Genomic DNA, 14736 nt, shown 5'->3' with positions numbered 1-14736 from the left:
ACATCGCAAAAGTGAAGAATTAATCTGCGATGACAAAAAGTTAAGAATCCTTAACTACCCTCCCACCGGATCCCTTTTCTGACCCCCTCTCGCCCCTAATCAGTTTTGTACAGTCCCCTGAAACTCTTCAATAAACTCACAGTATGAACTTGTGATAGGATGAATTGTTCCCTCTCAGGTTGTCTGGGTTCACCTCACCTCACACCTCAGGACAGAGATCGGAGTGGCACGTCTGCTCCTCCAGGATGAAGAGGAGCCAGTCGAGGTGGTTTAGGGAGGCTAAAGGGAGCTATTCTGGTCGCATGCCCGGAGGCAGACCTAAAACACTCTGGAGGGACTATATTTATCTCAGAGATCTGGGAACACCTCAGGATCCCCATGAAGAGCTCGTGGTTACAGCAAGCCGTTAAAACATTTAATAGCTAGACAGGACATAGTCTAGTCAAAACTTTAATTCAAGATCTCCCTAATTCTATTTTGACGAGGCAAAACTCAAATTTTAGATATACGTAATAACATTTTGACTAGTATGATTCAAACTACTTTTGCCATTCATGTGTATGGGGTTTGTCATTACAGATATCCACAATTCAGTTGCAGATATATCAGATATATTTAAACACAAACAATATTGCAGTTAAACATGGTTATAAAGTGAGCAGACAAAGACACGGCATTATCAAAGTGATAAACCTTAAAGAATAATTCTCTTTAGGAGTGAAGACAGGGGAACAGGGCACATAGAGTCATGTTAGTCCTCCTACTTATACAGGTAGGAGCACTGATTGAATGCAGATTGGGCTCACCTGTGCCTAGTTGCCTCTAAACAGCACAGGTGTTGTCTCAGAGCTCATCATGGCAGAAACACTGTCAAACAACGTGTGACCTTTGATAAATGGCAGTCAGTGTGGCCACAAGGGACAGTATTCTAGTCGGTAACTGACTTACCATAAAATTGTAAATTATACAACAATATCGATTTAGCCAATTTTAGTTACAATCTTACCGGGTCATACCAAGTGAGGCTGTAGAAACAAAACCGGTTTGAGCAAGAGTGTGTTTTACTGTTTATGATTTCATCTTTTCATTTGTAAGGAAGAAGTATTTCTTATTTCACCAGTCTCAAAGATTAGCTTGAGTGTTTTGTTTTTGCTCATCTTAGGGAACTAAAGAAGATTAATTATACGCACATCCGTTCAATCAGGAGAGACTAGTAGAAAGATAATTGTTTATTGTAACAGATGATATGTGATAATAAAGACTTGACAGAAAATCTTTGGGGCTTAGACTCAACGTGGGGGGGAGGGGGGGGGGGTGATTTGAAGACGAGGGACGTCGGCCCTGAGCGCAGCAAGATGAATCCAAACACTGGTGGTGGTGGTAGTTGATGATTCTGCAGAGACCAGTTGCTGAGGCTGATGAATGATGAAACTGCACAGATTGGCAGTGATGGGGAGGTGGAGGGGCGTGGGTAACAGCAGCAGGAACCACTTGAGGTAGAGAGACAACGGGCTGTATTCGAAACCGCCTAGTACTTACTACTGATGAACGCAGTATGTACTGTATACTGCGTTCCTCAGTAGTATGCAGTATGCTAGGCCAGGCTTTAGCCTTTAAACCAGCTCTTAAAGGTACTGTTCGTAAGAATCAGAAATGTCTTGTTAACAGCGACACCTGTGGCCGTTAAGTCAACTAAAGTCAGCGTCCTGTTGCTGGCGCTTGTGCTCGCTCTACATAGACATGAACGAGCATCGCTCAACACAGTGAGGAGACACACGTCAGCTAAAAGCACAATATCACTCTATATTTCAGCTGCTTGGCAGTAATGTTAGCTGACCAGATGAAGGTCTCTCCATGAATCAATGCTGATCCTAGTGTTGGCTTTTCCTGCCTCAGCCTCCCGACCGCGGCCGGAGGGAACGGGGGAGACGCCGGAGTTTTGGTCGGAGACGATAACGTTTCTCTCTGCAGAGCCCCGTCACTTCACAAGACACAGGAAACCTCTGTTGGTCTGGAGGAGCTGCAGCAGTTATTTCTGCACAAACGTCCACTGAACATTCACTAGATATTTTCAGAGCTAAACTAACTCTTCTGCAGTGTGGAGTGAGCAGCATGCATGTGAGAGGTGGAGCGAATTCAGCGAGAACAGGCGTGGTGCGTGAGTGAAGGCAGGCAGAGGAGCAGAGGAGCAGAGACTCCGGTCCTGGAGACCAAAGCTATGGTCTCCCCCGCGTCCTCCGACCGCGGCCAACACTGTTTAACAGCTTCACTAGATACAACCAAGAGGTTTTGGTGATTCACTGTAGTTTGTGTTGGAGTCTGAGTCTGAACAGCGTAGCCACACGCGAGTGTGCACGGGACACCGACCAGCAATGATTTATACGTGGAAGAAGTTACAAACAGTCCCTTTAAAAGAATAATTTATGTTTTAGTAAAATAATATTTTTTTTATCCCCTTTGAATGTTGCGGCTCTAAGAAAGGCCGAACGTTCTATATTTTCCACGTATCATCCACCACTCTTACTCTTTTATGAGGTGTAATGACCTTTAATCCGATTTTTCATGGATACTTACTGCTAATATACCTGGAAATTAAACTGGTGTAATACATCACAATGTGAAAAATCCACTATTCCCCTCATCAACGGACAGATAAAACAGCACGCTTTGAAGAATAAGAGTCAAAGGTCAGGTCTCAGTAGGACCTGAGCCCCTCAAAGAGGCTCGCCCTGGTGTCTGAGCAGCCGCTGGAAAACCCCACGGAGACTCATTAACTCATAGACACCGGGAAGCTTTCTGATCCCCATATAGTTTGACAAATGCCAAGGGAGTAACCCATTCACCAAACACCTGCACACAGAATTATTACAGAATATGAATCAGTGAAAAATAACTGATCCTGAAGAGAGTGAAAGATCTTACATAAGCAATCACATAAATAGATACAGTACATGTCATCGTTCACACACTCTGAATAAACTCTGAAGCGGTGTCCAGAAATAACCAACATCTTATCTGCACAGTGGGACTCACTGTATCATTACTTGAAGGAGCTGATTATCATCAGCGACGGCGTTTCTTTCAATCTATTTGATTTATGAGCTCAGGAGAAGCGCAGACACCAGACACGAGCAGCCGCCGCTCATCATCGCCAAAAATTGACTGGCAAAAGCATTCCTGATGGCTTTCAGTGAAGTTTACATGTCAAACAGCAGCTTGTTACTCTGAGAGGATACACAAGCTCTACTGAGATTGGAAGATTTGATTGAAAAATGAAATCTGTGTGAATGAAAATGTGACGAGGGAATGAACCGGGACCGTCTGCTGTTTGAGGAGCGCGGTGCCGGCTGTCAGCTAATAGGAGGTTCTCCAACAAATGCTGTCACAGCTGCATGTTAAGGACAATCATTATTTGAGTTTTGACAAATAATTTTGAAAGAACATTTTGTTTTTTTGCACAGATGTTGTTTACACATCAAAAAGCCTCTCGAACATCTGTAATACGGCGTGTCTTTGTTCCAAGAAAAGCTGCATCTCAGGGCTAAAGGTTCAGAAGTGAACTGAAAGGGCAGTCAGAGGTTAACTCGTCATCTCCACTGAATTCTTAATTAGATGTGTATCGATATGAAGTGACAAAAATGGTATTTACAGAAATGTCTACCTCTTGAAAGGGAATCTGCCTCTAAAATACTCCTGATATCCACTACAGGAGGCTCTGTGCACACAGCGGAGCCTTTGGTCATGACATTCACCCTGTGCATCATCACACTCTACCATTGTGCATCATCACATTCTACCATTGTGCATCATCACATTCTACCATTGTGCATTATCACATTCTACCATTGTGCACAGTATAACATCAATAAAAAACTACTAAATTGTATAATTCTACGACGGAGTATTAGGGCCACATTGAGGAAAAAAAAAAATCGGAGATTTCGAGAATAAAGTCGTAAAATTACGAGAATAAAGTCACAACTTTACAAGAAAAAAAGTAGTAAAATCATGAGAATAAAGTCATAATTTTATGAGAAAAAAGTCGTAATATTACAAGAATGAAGTCATAACTTTACGAGAAAAAAGTCGTAAAATCATGAGAATAAAGTCGTAATTTTAAAAGGAAAAAGTCGTAATATTACGAGAATGAAGTCATAACTTTACGAGAAAAAAGTCGGAATATTACGAGAAAAAAGTCGTAATATTACTAGAAAAAAGTCGTAAAATCATAAGAATAAAGTCGTAATTTTATGAGAAAAAAGTCGTAATATTACGAGAATGAAGTCATAAATTTACGAGAAAAAAAGTCGTAATATTACGAGAAAAAAGTCGTAAAATCATGAGAATAAAGTCGGAATTTTACGAGAAAAAAGTCGTAATATTACGAGAAAAAAAGTCGGAATATTACGAGAATAAAGTCATAAATTTAGGAGAAAATACTCCGTAGTACATTGTCTCTTTGGCCCTCACTGCATTAGACTTATATACTTAGACTATAAACTGTGTTTCCTACATCACAATGATCACATGTTTTGCGGCTCCAGTCAGATTTTCTTTTTTTGCCTAAAGCGTCTCTTTTGGTAGTAAAGGTTGCTGAGCCCTGAGCTATAGTTAATATAGTATAGTTAATACAAGTGGTGGTCTTGTCTAGGTAGATTTTCTTCAAAGTCTTTTCCTTTCTATGTTTGATTGGGAATAAAGGCCAGGATTCAGAGCAGCACCTCCTTATTGATCCCTTGTGTTCCATATCTCAGCAGAGTTAACACATTCAGACCTGTGACCGGAAGGAGACCTGCACACCATTGCCATGATAATTGCTCAATTCCCGCAGGCGCTGTGATTTCACACTATGGATTAGCACAAGCAAACAGGATGAAATCAATGCAAAGGTCAGATTGGATCCTCTCTCCCACTAGGCACCGCAACGAAGGCTTGAAATGTAGATAAAAGCCCCCGATTAAACTGCTTTGGCCCTCCCATGGAGATCTCTTAATCTGAATCTTGTGTCAGTGATATGTGTGTGTATCCGTCTGAGCAGACAGATGCGGTTGCTTTACACTGATCTACAGCCCCGACGGTACAACAGATAATGGGCCCGGACTAATTCAGAGGATATGTTTATAACAGCGAATAGCACATTGAGTGGACTGCAGCTGTACAGCAGTGGTCATTTAACAATATCCATTTCTTTCATTTACACTGACTATGTTTTATGTTACATATAAAAAAGCAATAAACATGAAAATTACTGCATCAAAACACGACCAGCTCAACACCACTCAGCTAGCGGCTTAGCTGAGCCTTTCGGGCTGCTTGTGGGAGACGGTCGGTTTATCTGTCAGCGTCCGACAGAACATTCACTGCGGTGCTGGGTGTTCCTAACATATATGTGTGATGATCCGGCTCTCTCTCACACGAAAACAAGACAGCACCTGTCAGTGGAGTCTCCATCCTCATCATCAGCAGCCTCACATGTACCATTAAAATCCCTTTAACATCGTTTTGTTAGTTTGTTCTGTTATACCTTTAATATAAGTTGATTTAAATTCTGATGAAATACATATTAGTGATTTGTGATTTTATTCAGTGTTTGATTCAAGTTAAATATTTATCTGTAAATCTGCAGAGCACCTGTTGGCTTTTATTCTGAGTGGTTGAGAATGGGCCTATATTATTTAACTTCATATAATTTATATATACTAATATATCAACCCATTCTCATTCCCAACTTGTCATATACAGACACTTGGTCAGGACCTCTTAGCATCACGTTTTTAATGCACTGGCTGCACCTCGGTCTCACTTACAGCGGTCTCCTGGGTGAAAGTCCTGTGTTTGTTTGACCCATCCATCCACCCCGCCCTGTTTTTTTTCAAACTTTTTTTTCAAACTTCTTTTTCAGACTTTTTTTCAAATTTTTATTTCAGACTTTATTTTCAAACTTTTTTTCAAACTTTATTTTCAGACTTTTTTTCAAACTTTATTTTCAGACTTTTTTTTCAAACTTTTTTTCAGACTTATTTTTCAAATTTATTTTTCAAACTTTTTTTTCAGACTTTTCAAACTTTTTTTTCAAACTTGTTTTTCAGACTTATTTAAAAATTAATTTTTCAAACTTTTTTTCCAGACTTTTTTTCAAACTTTTTTTCAAATTTATTTTTCAAATTTATTTCAGACTTTTTTTTCAAACTTTTTTTTCAGACTTTTCATACTTTTTTTTCAAACTTATTTTTCAAACTTTTTTTCAAGACTTTTTTTCAAATTTATTTTTCAAATTTATTTCAGACTTTTTTTTCAAACTTGTTTATCAGACTTATTTAAAAATTAATTTTTCAAACTTTTTTTCCAGACTTTTTTTCAAACTTTTTTTTCAGACTTTTTTTTCAAACTTTGTTTTCAGACTTTTTTTTCAAACTTTGTTTACAGACTTTTTTTTCAAACTTTGTTTTCAGACTTTTTTTTCAAACTTTGTTTACAGACTTTTTTTTCAAACTTTGTTTTCAGACTTTTTTTTCAAACTTTTTTTAAACTTTGTTTTCAGACTTATACTACGTCACCTGACCTTTGCTCTGACTATCTATTAATGACGTGTAAAGGTTTACATTGGAGTTATTTGAAAGCCCGGTGCGTCTCATACAGTATAAACACTATGAGGGTTCCTTGTGCATCGATATCATACACCGAGGGCCGGGACAAAATGCTGGTATTTGACGCCCTGTTAATGAGATCAGGCTGAATATGTAATAATATAATATAATATTAAATTGATAAGCATCTGTGTACGTGTCATGTATGCATGTTATGCAATGTCCCCCCCCTAAGGCCTGAAACAAGAATTTATGACTCTCAATCGTCTAATCTGACATAGTGACCGACAAAAATACTGTGTAGTCTGAACCGGGCATTACATCATTGCAAAATACAGCAGTTGATGTGAACTTATAGGTGGTAGCCTATATACCGTCCAACAGTCTAGATTAGCAATTATCTTTCAGATTGATTCTAGTGTCGAGTGTAACGAGTGTCAATCAGTTGCTTGAGATTTAGAGAATCAGATTTTTGATATTATCAGAGGCACGAGAGAGCCAATAATAGATAAGCTCGCCCAGGAGAATGAATTCATTACGGTTGAGTAATACATCTGAGAGAGAGTTAATAGTTTCTTTGGTGGCAGATGGCGGTCTGTAACAGCCAACAACAGTGAAGTGTAAATCCTCCTATATTTAACATATATAGCAACTCCGCCCCATTGCCTGAACGATCTGTTCTGAAGACCTTTCATCCATCGACGGCCATCAGATTATCTGGTATTGTTGGTTTTAACCAGGTTTCTAATAAGACCATAATGTCCATATCCATTGTATCAACCCATAATCTTAGCACGTCTGTTTTAGGGAGGAGACTTCTAACGACACAATTCCAAGTTCTGTTCTGTTTTTGAAGTCATACAGAGGATGTGAGGCCATCCAGCAGACAGGTTGGTTGGATTTCCAGGAAACCAGGAAGCATAAAGCATAAATATAAAACACAGAACTCAAGCTCAAGCACACAAAGAGCTGGGTTGGTGGCCATCTGACATCTATAGCATTAAAATCATTGAAACTCTCCCTGCTGCCTCCTCATCTCTTCATCTGCGTTTGAGTCTAAACCTGCTATTCCCAGAACTGTGACAACATATGAACTCGGTTCCTGGGACGTAAGGTCGTTTCAGGACATTAAGGAAGCAGGGCAGCAGGTTTTTCATCTCAAACTCTCCAAAGCACCTGACATGAGAGAACCAGACTTCATCCAATTTCCACTTGTAGTATAAGTGATTAAGGGAAAGCTTGTTTGTGCCACCTGATATTCATTAAATTCTTAAAGTAAATTTGAAGACATGAATTCTGTATTCTTCAACCGAGAGGCAAGAGACTGAGGTGCAGATGTGTGCCTTTGGGAGCAAGTCTGAGCAGCCATCGTGCATTCCCACTGTGTTTTCACTATTTCTGTTTCCATCATTAAATCCGTCTGAAATGTCTGGGAGTGGCTTTTATTTGCGTTTTGGCTCATTTAAGCCTCTCGACAGACTGATGGATGAGTATTTCCAGCATCAGAGCAGGAGATCAGGACACACCAGTACGGTGCTCACAACATCGTTCACCGGCTCGATTCCTTTCAGCGGGGAGCGAGCTAAATGCACACTAAGACACACAGGAAAGAAAAACTTTCTAAGCGTTTGCCCCCTCAGTGCCACACGGCTGTAATTATACTGTCACCTTCTCTGTGTGATACGATGTGACTAAACAACACAGCGAGCATCCTGTGCATCAAGAAGTCTCGAGTCTAAAGAAGTCCTCAAACATCGGCCACTTTGAATTTTGTGCGTTTTGAGTTTTCGTGTATTTTTGGCCGTTTCTAACAAACTACTTCTAGAGATTTTACCTGATCAACTTCAACTTTGGTTAGAACAATCTGAAAAACTTTGCGTTGAAAAGATATTTAAAACGATTGAACTTTCATGAAACGGCGTTGCCGTAGCGTGACGGAGAATTTACATGATTTGCCATTATTTACAACAAGCTGTATTTTTCAAACTTGTTTTTCAGACTTATTTTCAAATTATTTTTTTCAAACTTTTTTTTCAAATTTATTTTTTAACTTTTTTTCAGACTTTTCAAACTTTTTTTTCAGACTTGTTTTTCAAATTTATTTTTCAAACTTCTTTTCCAGACTTTTTTTCAGACTTGTTTTTCTGACTTTTTTCAGACTTTTATTTTTGACTTTTTTTTGGACATTTATTTATTTTCGGAGAAGTTTGCCGTGTTTTTACAGCTCTGGGCGTCAGCAGTTATAACCTCCAATTATCTCACCAGAAAACACAAGTACTTTTAGTAGGCAACGTACTGTAGAAGAAAAAAGCCGCCCAGTGCTTCATCAGTTAGTTTGCCAGTCCTTGAGCTTATGTCAAGTGTGACAGGTGGTATGTGATCTGTTTTTCATTCAGAAAAAAAAAAGAAAACCCTCTCACTCTTATCATCTTTACAGCTTGAAATGTTTAAGCTCTCAATGACAATTAGAGACACATTAGTTGTAATAGTGTCTGATCAGTTCCCTCCTGAATATTCTCAGTGGATTACTGTCATATTTATAAATGCAAATTTCAATGAAACTTTGGTTCTGTCAAATTTTACAGCTAATAATTACTGATAAAATCTGTAAAAGGCATATCAGTTGTCAAGAAAAGCCTTATATTTCTAATCAGATGTCTTCAGTTTTAAATTCTTTAGGGAAGAAGTGTGCACTAAAGATATTTGAAGCTTGACAAGGACTCCTCTCCCTGCTTGTCATTAAGAGCACCATGAATTCAAACTGTAAATTGCAGTATAATGGGAACGTTCTGTCCTCACAAACTGCTTCAATCCCATCACTTGACTTTTCGTTTGGATTGTTTTTTAGACAAAATCTTTTTCCCATAAAAGTAGTATTAGAGTGTAATGTACTATTCCTCTATTACTCTGTTTCCTTCTTAGGGATACTGGGCTGAAGTAACAGCCCTTTTGCTTCTGTCGCCTTGTTTTGGCCGGCTGGTGTACGTTTTAAAGCATTGTAAAGCAGCGGGGAGATGCTTTGCTTTGGTCCACCAAATGTAACTACAATTTGAACGTTAAATGGTGTGATGGTGAGCTAACAAAGACTGAAATGCCTCAACTTCAGTTTACACAAATTTGATGTTTGATAAAACAAATACTTCAAGTATGAACTGCATGAAATCTACGTGTATTCCAAAGTGTTGTGTGTAAACAGGCATCAGAAGAAGACAAAGCACTAAGATGTGGGGAGAATTGGAATAGAATTGCTCCATTGCTTCGCAATGACTCCGCTCTGATCCTCACACCAGTGGGCGTTTGCTGACACAGTAGCATGAAAATGGAGTGAAATAACTTAATTTTATTAAAGAACTATTGCTTATCTTCTGGCGAGCGAGTCTCTCACACCATCTCCATTTAAATAGCTCAGTATTTTGAGTGCAAGGCCGAGGCCAGCAGCGTAACCTTGAAGCATGCTCCACTTACACACTTCTATTGTCAGTCCCTCACACTCCGTGAATAACAGACTCCACGCCGGCGTTTTACAACCACACGGCCTTGATACTTGCTTTTACAAATTGAAATGGGTTGAATAAAAACATTCATTTAGAGGCGCCTCTCAAGGCTTGCACATGTTTTCAATCATAGATAAATGAAATTCTGTTAATACATGAAATATGCTTTAGTAATGCAACAAAACGTTTGGTAAAAAGATGAAAAAACGACTCATGGCCAAACAGAAACTTTGTGTACTGGAAATATAAAAATTAATAACTGCACAAATCATGAAATGAATTAGAATGACACCCGGAGAGCGCAGACCTCCGCCGAGGTGCGTGACTTTAAAAACAGATCACAGCACACAGCTGGCGGTACCGTGAGGTGGTCGGCTTGTTATTAACACGGTGAGTTTCCGTGTAACGTATCGGCGGATGCCTCTCTCATTCAGCAGCCTTGTTATGTCTGTAGAACGTTACACTACGTTGTCTCTCATCCCGTCATCTACCGCTTTGTTCTTTCTCACCGCGGACAGACAGCAGCTCCCGCCGCACCTCGGATCCTCGCCACACATCCACACACGTATCTCTCTACACTCAGAAGGAGGCGGGGTCACGCGTCATCAACGCGTCATCGGCTACAATGTGCATGTGTTATAGCCTGTGGTCTTAATGCTCAGGCTGATCCGAACCTTTAAAAATATTCCTGAATCCGGATCATGATCTGGATCACCACCAAAATCAAATTCATCGTGCCACACCCCACCCCTCCAAAAAATGTAATTCAAATCCATCACGAACTTTTGGAGTAATCCTGCTAACAGACAGACAGACAGACAGACAAACCAATGTCGGTGAAAACATAACCTCCTTCCGAAGGAGGTAATTAAATACTCATCAACAAGAGATCTGATTAATGAGACGGATCACTCCAAGGCTGCATTCACACCAGATCAGGCGTCGGCGTCAGAGCGAAGTGGCGCCGTTGTCACGTTGTGTCTGGAAGGGCCTTCAGTGAGCGAGTGACGGAAAGAGAAATTGAGAGTACTAAGAGAAAGAAATACTGATAACTGATGAATAGCCTGTTTTAGTTTAAATGCCAGAGGGACAACTTATTCAGTTTTCTTTCCTGAGAATTAAAAGTAAAATTGAAAGTAGGTCTACTTAACATAAAAATGGTGTTGCAGTGTACTTATTATTTTGCTATTTTCAATCTTTAAAAGTCACCAGAATACTGGAAACAAAGTCTTTGAAACTTCCACTTGGGGTTTCAAAATCCTCCCTATTTTTGAGGTCTGAAGGTTGGCAAGTATGTGTACAACTCGTGTTGTGTACAGATGAGAACAACAACTTCTTTCTCTGCGGTGTGGGAATTTATTCCTGCATACAGAAATGGGAACACAAGAGGAGCACTCTTCCAAAACAGCCTCACTGCAGGAATCTCCACACAGACTGAATACACACTACACTTTATCAATAAACCTCCCAAACACCGGCCATTATGTGCTTCAAAAACAATGGAGAGAAACCTTACATATGAAACCAACGAGAAGAATATAATTTACTCACAGCTTTGCAATAGCCAGGCCGGGTACGCCACATACAAACATACCTGCATACAGAAATGTGAACACAACAGCAGCACAGGATTCCAACACAACCCTAGTATCCAATAGTAATTATGCTCCTGCCATAATTACACCGGTCACTAGAAGTCACTGTTGGGTTCTTTTATACCTTCTTTCGGTGATCTACGATGTGAATAGATGACAGAACCTACTAGTGGGTGTAGTAGGTCCCTATTGACCCACATCCATGGGGCTTATAGCGACTGATAACGCTTATTTAACAGCCTGACAACAGTCTAATCGGCTGTTCCCTGACGGGTACCAGGAGGGGAGGAATATGTGGATACGGGTGAGCGGATCCTTCGAGAAAACCATCTTCATTTAGGCTCACGCATCGATAAAAGGATTACATTAGATTGAATTACATCAGCCCGTAATGGTCTTTGGAGAGGAAGTGAGTCTTTGTAGCAGCAAAATAGAAATTGGATTTAAAAAGAAAAATTATGATGAATGGAAAGCTCTGTTTTAATAAGAATTCACCAAAAAGGAAAGATTATCCCAGCAGTCAGCAACCTGCGTCTCTTCAGCTCCTCTCCAGTGGCTCCCTGTGGAGTTTTAAAAATGGAACTGAATAAGTGTTTTTTGTTTATATTTTCATTTTTTTATAAGGGCCACATTGAGGAAAAAAAATAATCTGAGATTTCGAGAATAAAGTCATAATATTATAAAGTAGTAATTTTACATTATTTATGTTATTCTCTTTATTCTCGTAATATTACGACTTTTTTCTCGTAAAGTTATGACTTTATTCTGTAAATCTCAGATGTTTTTCCCTCAATGTGGTCCTAATACTCCGTAGTACATTGTCTCTTTGGCCCTCACTGCATTAGACTTATATACTATATACTTAGACTATAAACTGTGTTACCTTCATCACAATGATCACATGTTTTCCGGCTCCAGACAGATTTTATTTTTTATTTTTTGCCTAAAATGGCTCATTTAATAGTAAAGGTTGCTGAGTCCTGTATTATTCTATAAAGAAAAAGCGACCCCATAAACAGTTAATCACACATAGTTCCTCTTGAGAATATCAATAGTCCATTGTCTGATAATGTCTTGATTTCTGTGTTGTTCAGTGAGCTGTATCACTTTACACCTGTAATTAGTTGTATGTGATTGTTTTTATTAAATAATCTAAACAGGTATCAATACTCTTATGTAAAAATGTAGATGGTGTTTTGCTGCTGGTTCATGTTCCAGTAGATACGTGCTGATTAGACCTCATGATATCCCTTAAAATGTTTTTTTTTTGTAGACAAAAGGACCAAAAATAGCGGAGGAGTCTCATATGTTTTCTTGTCACTGTAATTATCACGTTGAGGAGAGAGCGCGGCTGTTAACAGCTCTTTTACTGTCAGTACATAATGTACCACTCTATAAGGGTTGTAATTGTGATAAAGTTAGTCGAGTTCAAACGGCAGAAATTACAGCATCTGAATGTGATCCCAAAGACAAGAACACAATGGTGCAAATGATGTGTTGGTCTTTATAATAGCTGTGAATACCTGTTCAAAGATCATGTTTGTCTTTAGAAAACGGTCTCATAGTTGTGAGTAAATTTGTGCCTCTCGGTACGTGATTTGAGTGAAAAGCATGACGGGATGGATTAAAGCAGCTCCTTTGTCATTACAACAGATGCAGAGGTGCACTTCAGAGACCAGTGAGTCATTCAGCAGAGGGACGAGAAAGCACAGTGTGCATTAAGCAATGAATACTCAAGCTCGCTCGCCCAAATGGCAGAGATTATGGGATCCCACATGGCGGTCGTAATTAAAATGGTCAGCACTCATTTCTGATGTAATGTGGATCGTTTAAATGTAAAAATGTTTTCAAAGGTAAGGGGCGATCTAATGGAAAACGGGCCACAAACTGGATTAGAGGCGGGGAGGCTTTATTGGCTGTGTGACTAACATTATTAACGCTCGGGCTATACGGGTAACGCCTGCCAGCGCGTGACGGCTGCCACGCTGAACTGCTACGTGTCCCACGGTGGTGGCGGTGGTGTCCACACCGGCAGAGTTTGTTCTGCTGCTGCCAGGTCTTTCTCTCAACATAGAGTTTACATTTCATAATGACCATTTCATTTCATTATAAATGTCATTTATATTTATTTTGGACAGAAAAAGGTTAAGAAGTGTGTGGCAATTTGTAAATAATAGTAACTAGAAGTGCACTCGGAGAGCGCAGACCTCCGCCAAGGCAGGTTTCATGTTCGCGTCATGAACGCGTCAGTTACACTGTGCATGTCCTAAAGCCTGTGGTGTTAATGCACAGGCTGAGCAGAGTTATTAAAAAAAATTCCCGAAGCCGGATCATGATCTGGATTGCCACCAAAATCTAATTGCTTGTTCATTGTGCCACACCCCACCCCTCCAAAGAATCTCATTCAAATCCGTTGCGAACTTTTGGAATAATCCTCCAAACGGACAAACCAACAAACCAACAAACCAACGAGTACTGGGCCTTCAGTACTTCGGCCTAGGAAGGAGGTAATAATCTACAATTAAAACCCCATATTTTACTCATTAATGGAGCTGTGCAAGTCACTGCATTTTCTATAACACTGTCCTGCAAATATTTCAGAGTCATATCTAGAGAGAGACGCAGCCTTTCATTAGTGAGAAGTCCTCATCGAGATCATGACCAACAGCATTTGTCTGACGTGATATTATCCTGCTCATAATAATGAATATTCATGTGACTGACTCTGCTTCCCAAAGGTCACAAGATCAATGAGATTGAATAATTGTGAGCCGGAGAGGAGTGGGGGGGCGGGGGGAGGCAACTTTGAATGTTGTGTTTACAAATCCTACTCATCTGCCTTTAAGTACTTTCTATCTCACTTTCTGTTTTTATTTTCCACAATGAACATTCACATGCTTAGAGTGAATTACTGGCTGAATCTAAGCTTAAATGGAAGCACTTAGGTTGACATTGTAAATTCCTCTCCTGACACCACTTACATGAGTGGCGGTCGGTTGATGCATTACGTTTATTTAATGAAATCAAGAAGAAGCTGGTCGAAGCTCTGAGCCGTGAGCC

The 14736-nt window shown here is 39.7% G+C and overlaps 1 long non-coding RNA gene across 1 annotated transcript; it reads left to right on the top strand.

The window, feature by feature from the left end:
- Positions 1-13708: 13708 nt before the first annotated feature.
- On the top strand, positions 13709-14278 carry LOC119503178. The gene is made up of 2 exons (XR_005210265.1): positions 13709-13852; positions 14184-14278. It is a non-coding gene; the product is annotated as an uncharacterized LOC119503178 (long non-coding RNA).
- The last annotated feature ends 458 nt before the right edge of the window (positions 14279-14736 follow it).

This window comes from Sebastes umbrosus, chromosome 15, assembly GCF_015220745.1.
Source record: "Sebastes umbrosus isolate fSebUmb1 chromosome 15, fSebUmb1.pri, whole genome shotgun sequence".
Taxonomy (NCBI): Eukaryota; Metazoa; Chordata; class Actinopteri; order Perciformes; family Sebastidae; genus Sebastes; species Sebastes umbrosus.
The sequence above is the reverse complement of the archived record's forward strand: the minus strand, read 5'-3'. Positions and strand labels throughout refer to the sequence as shown.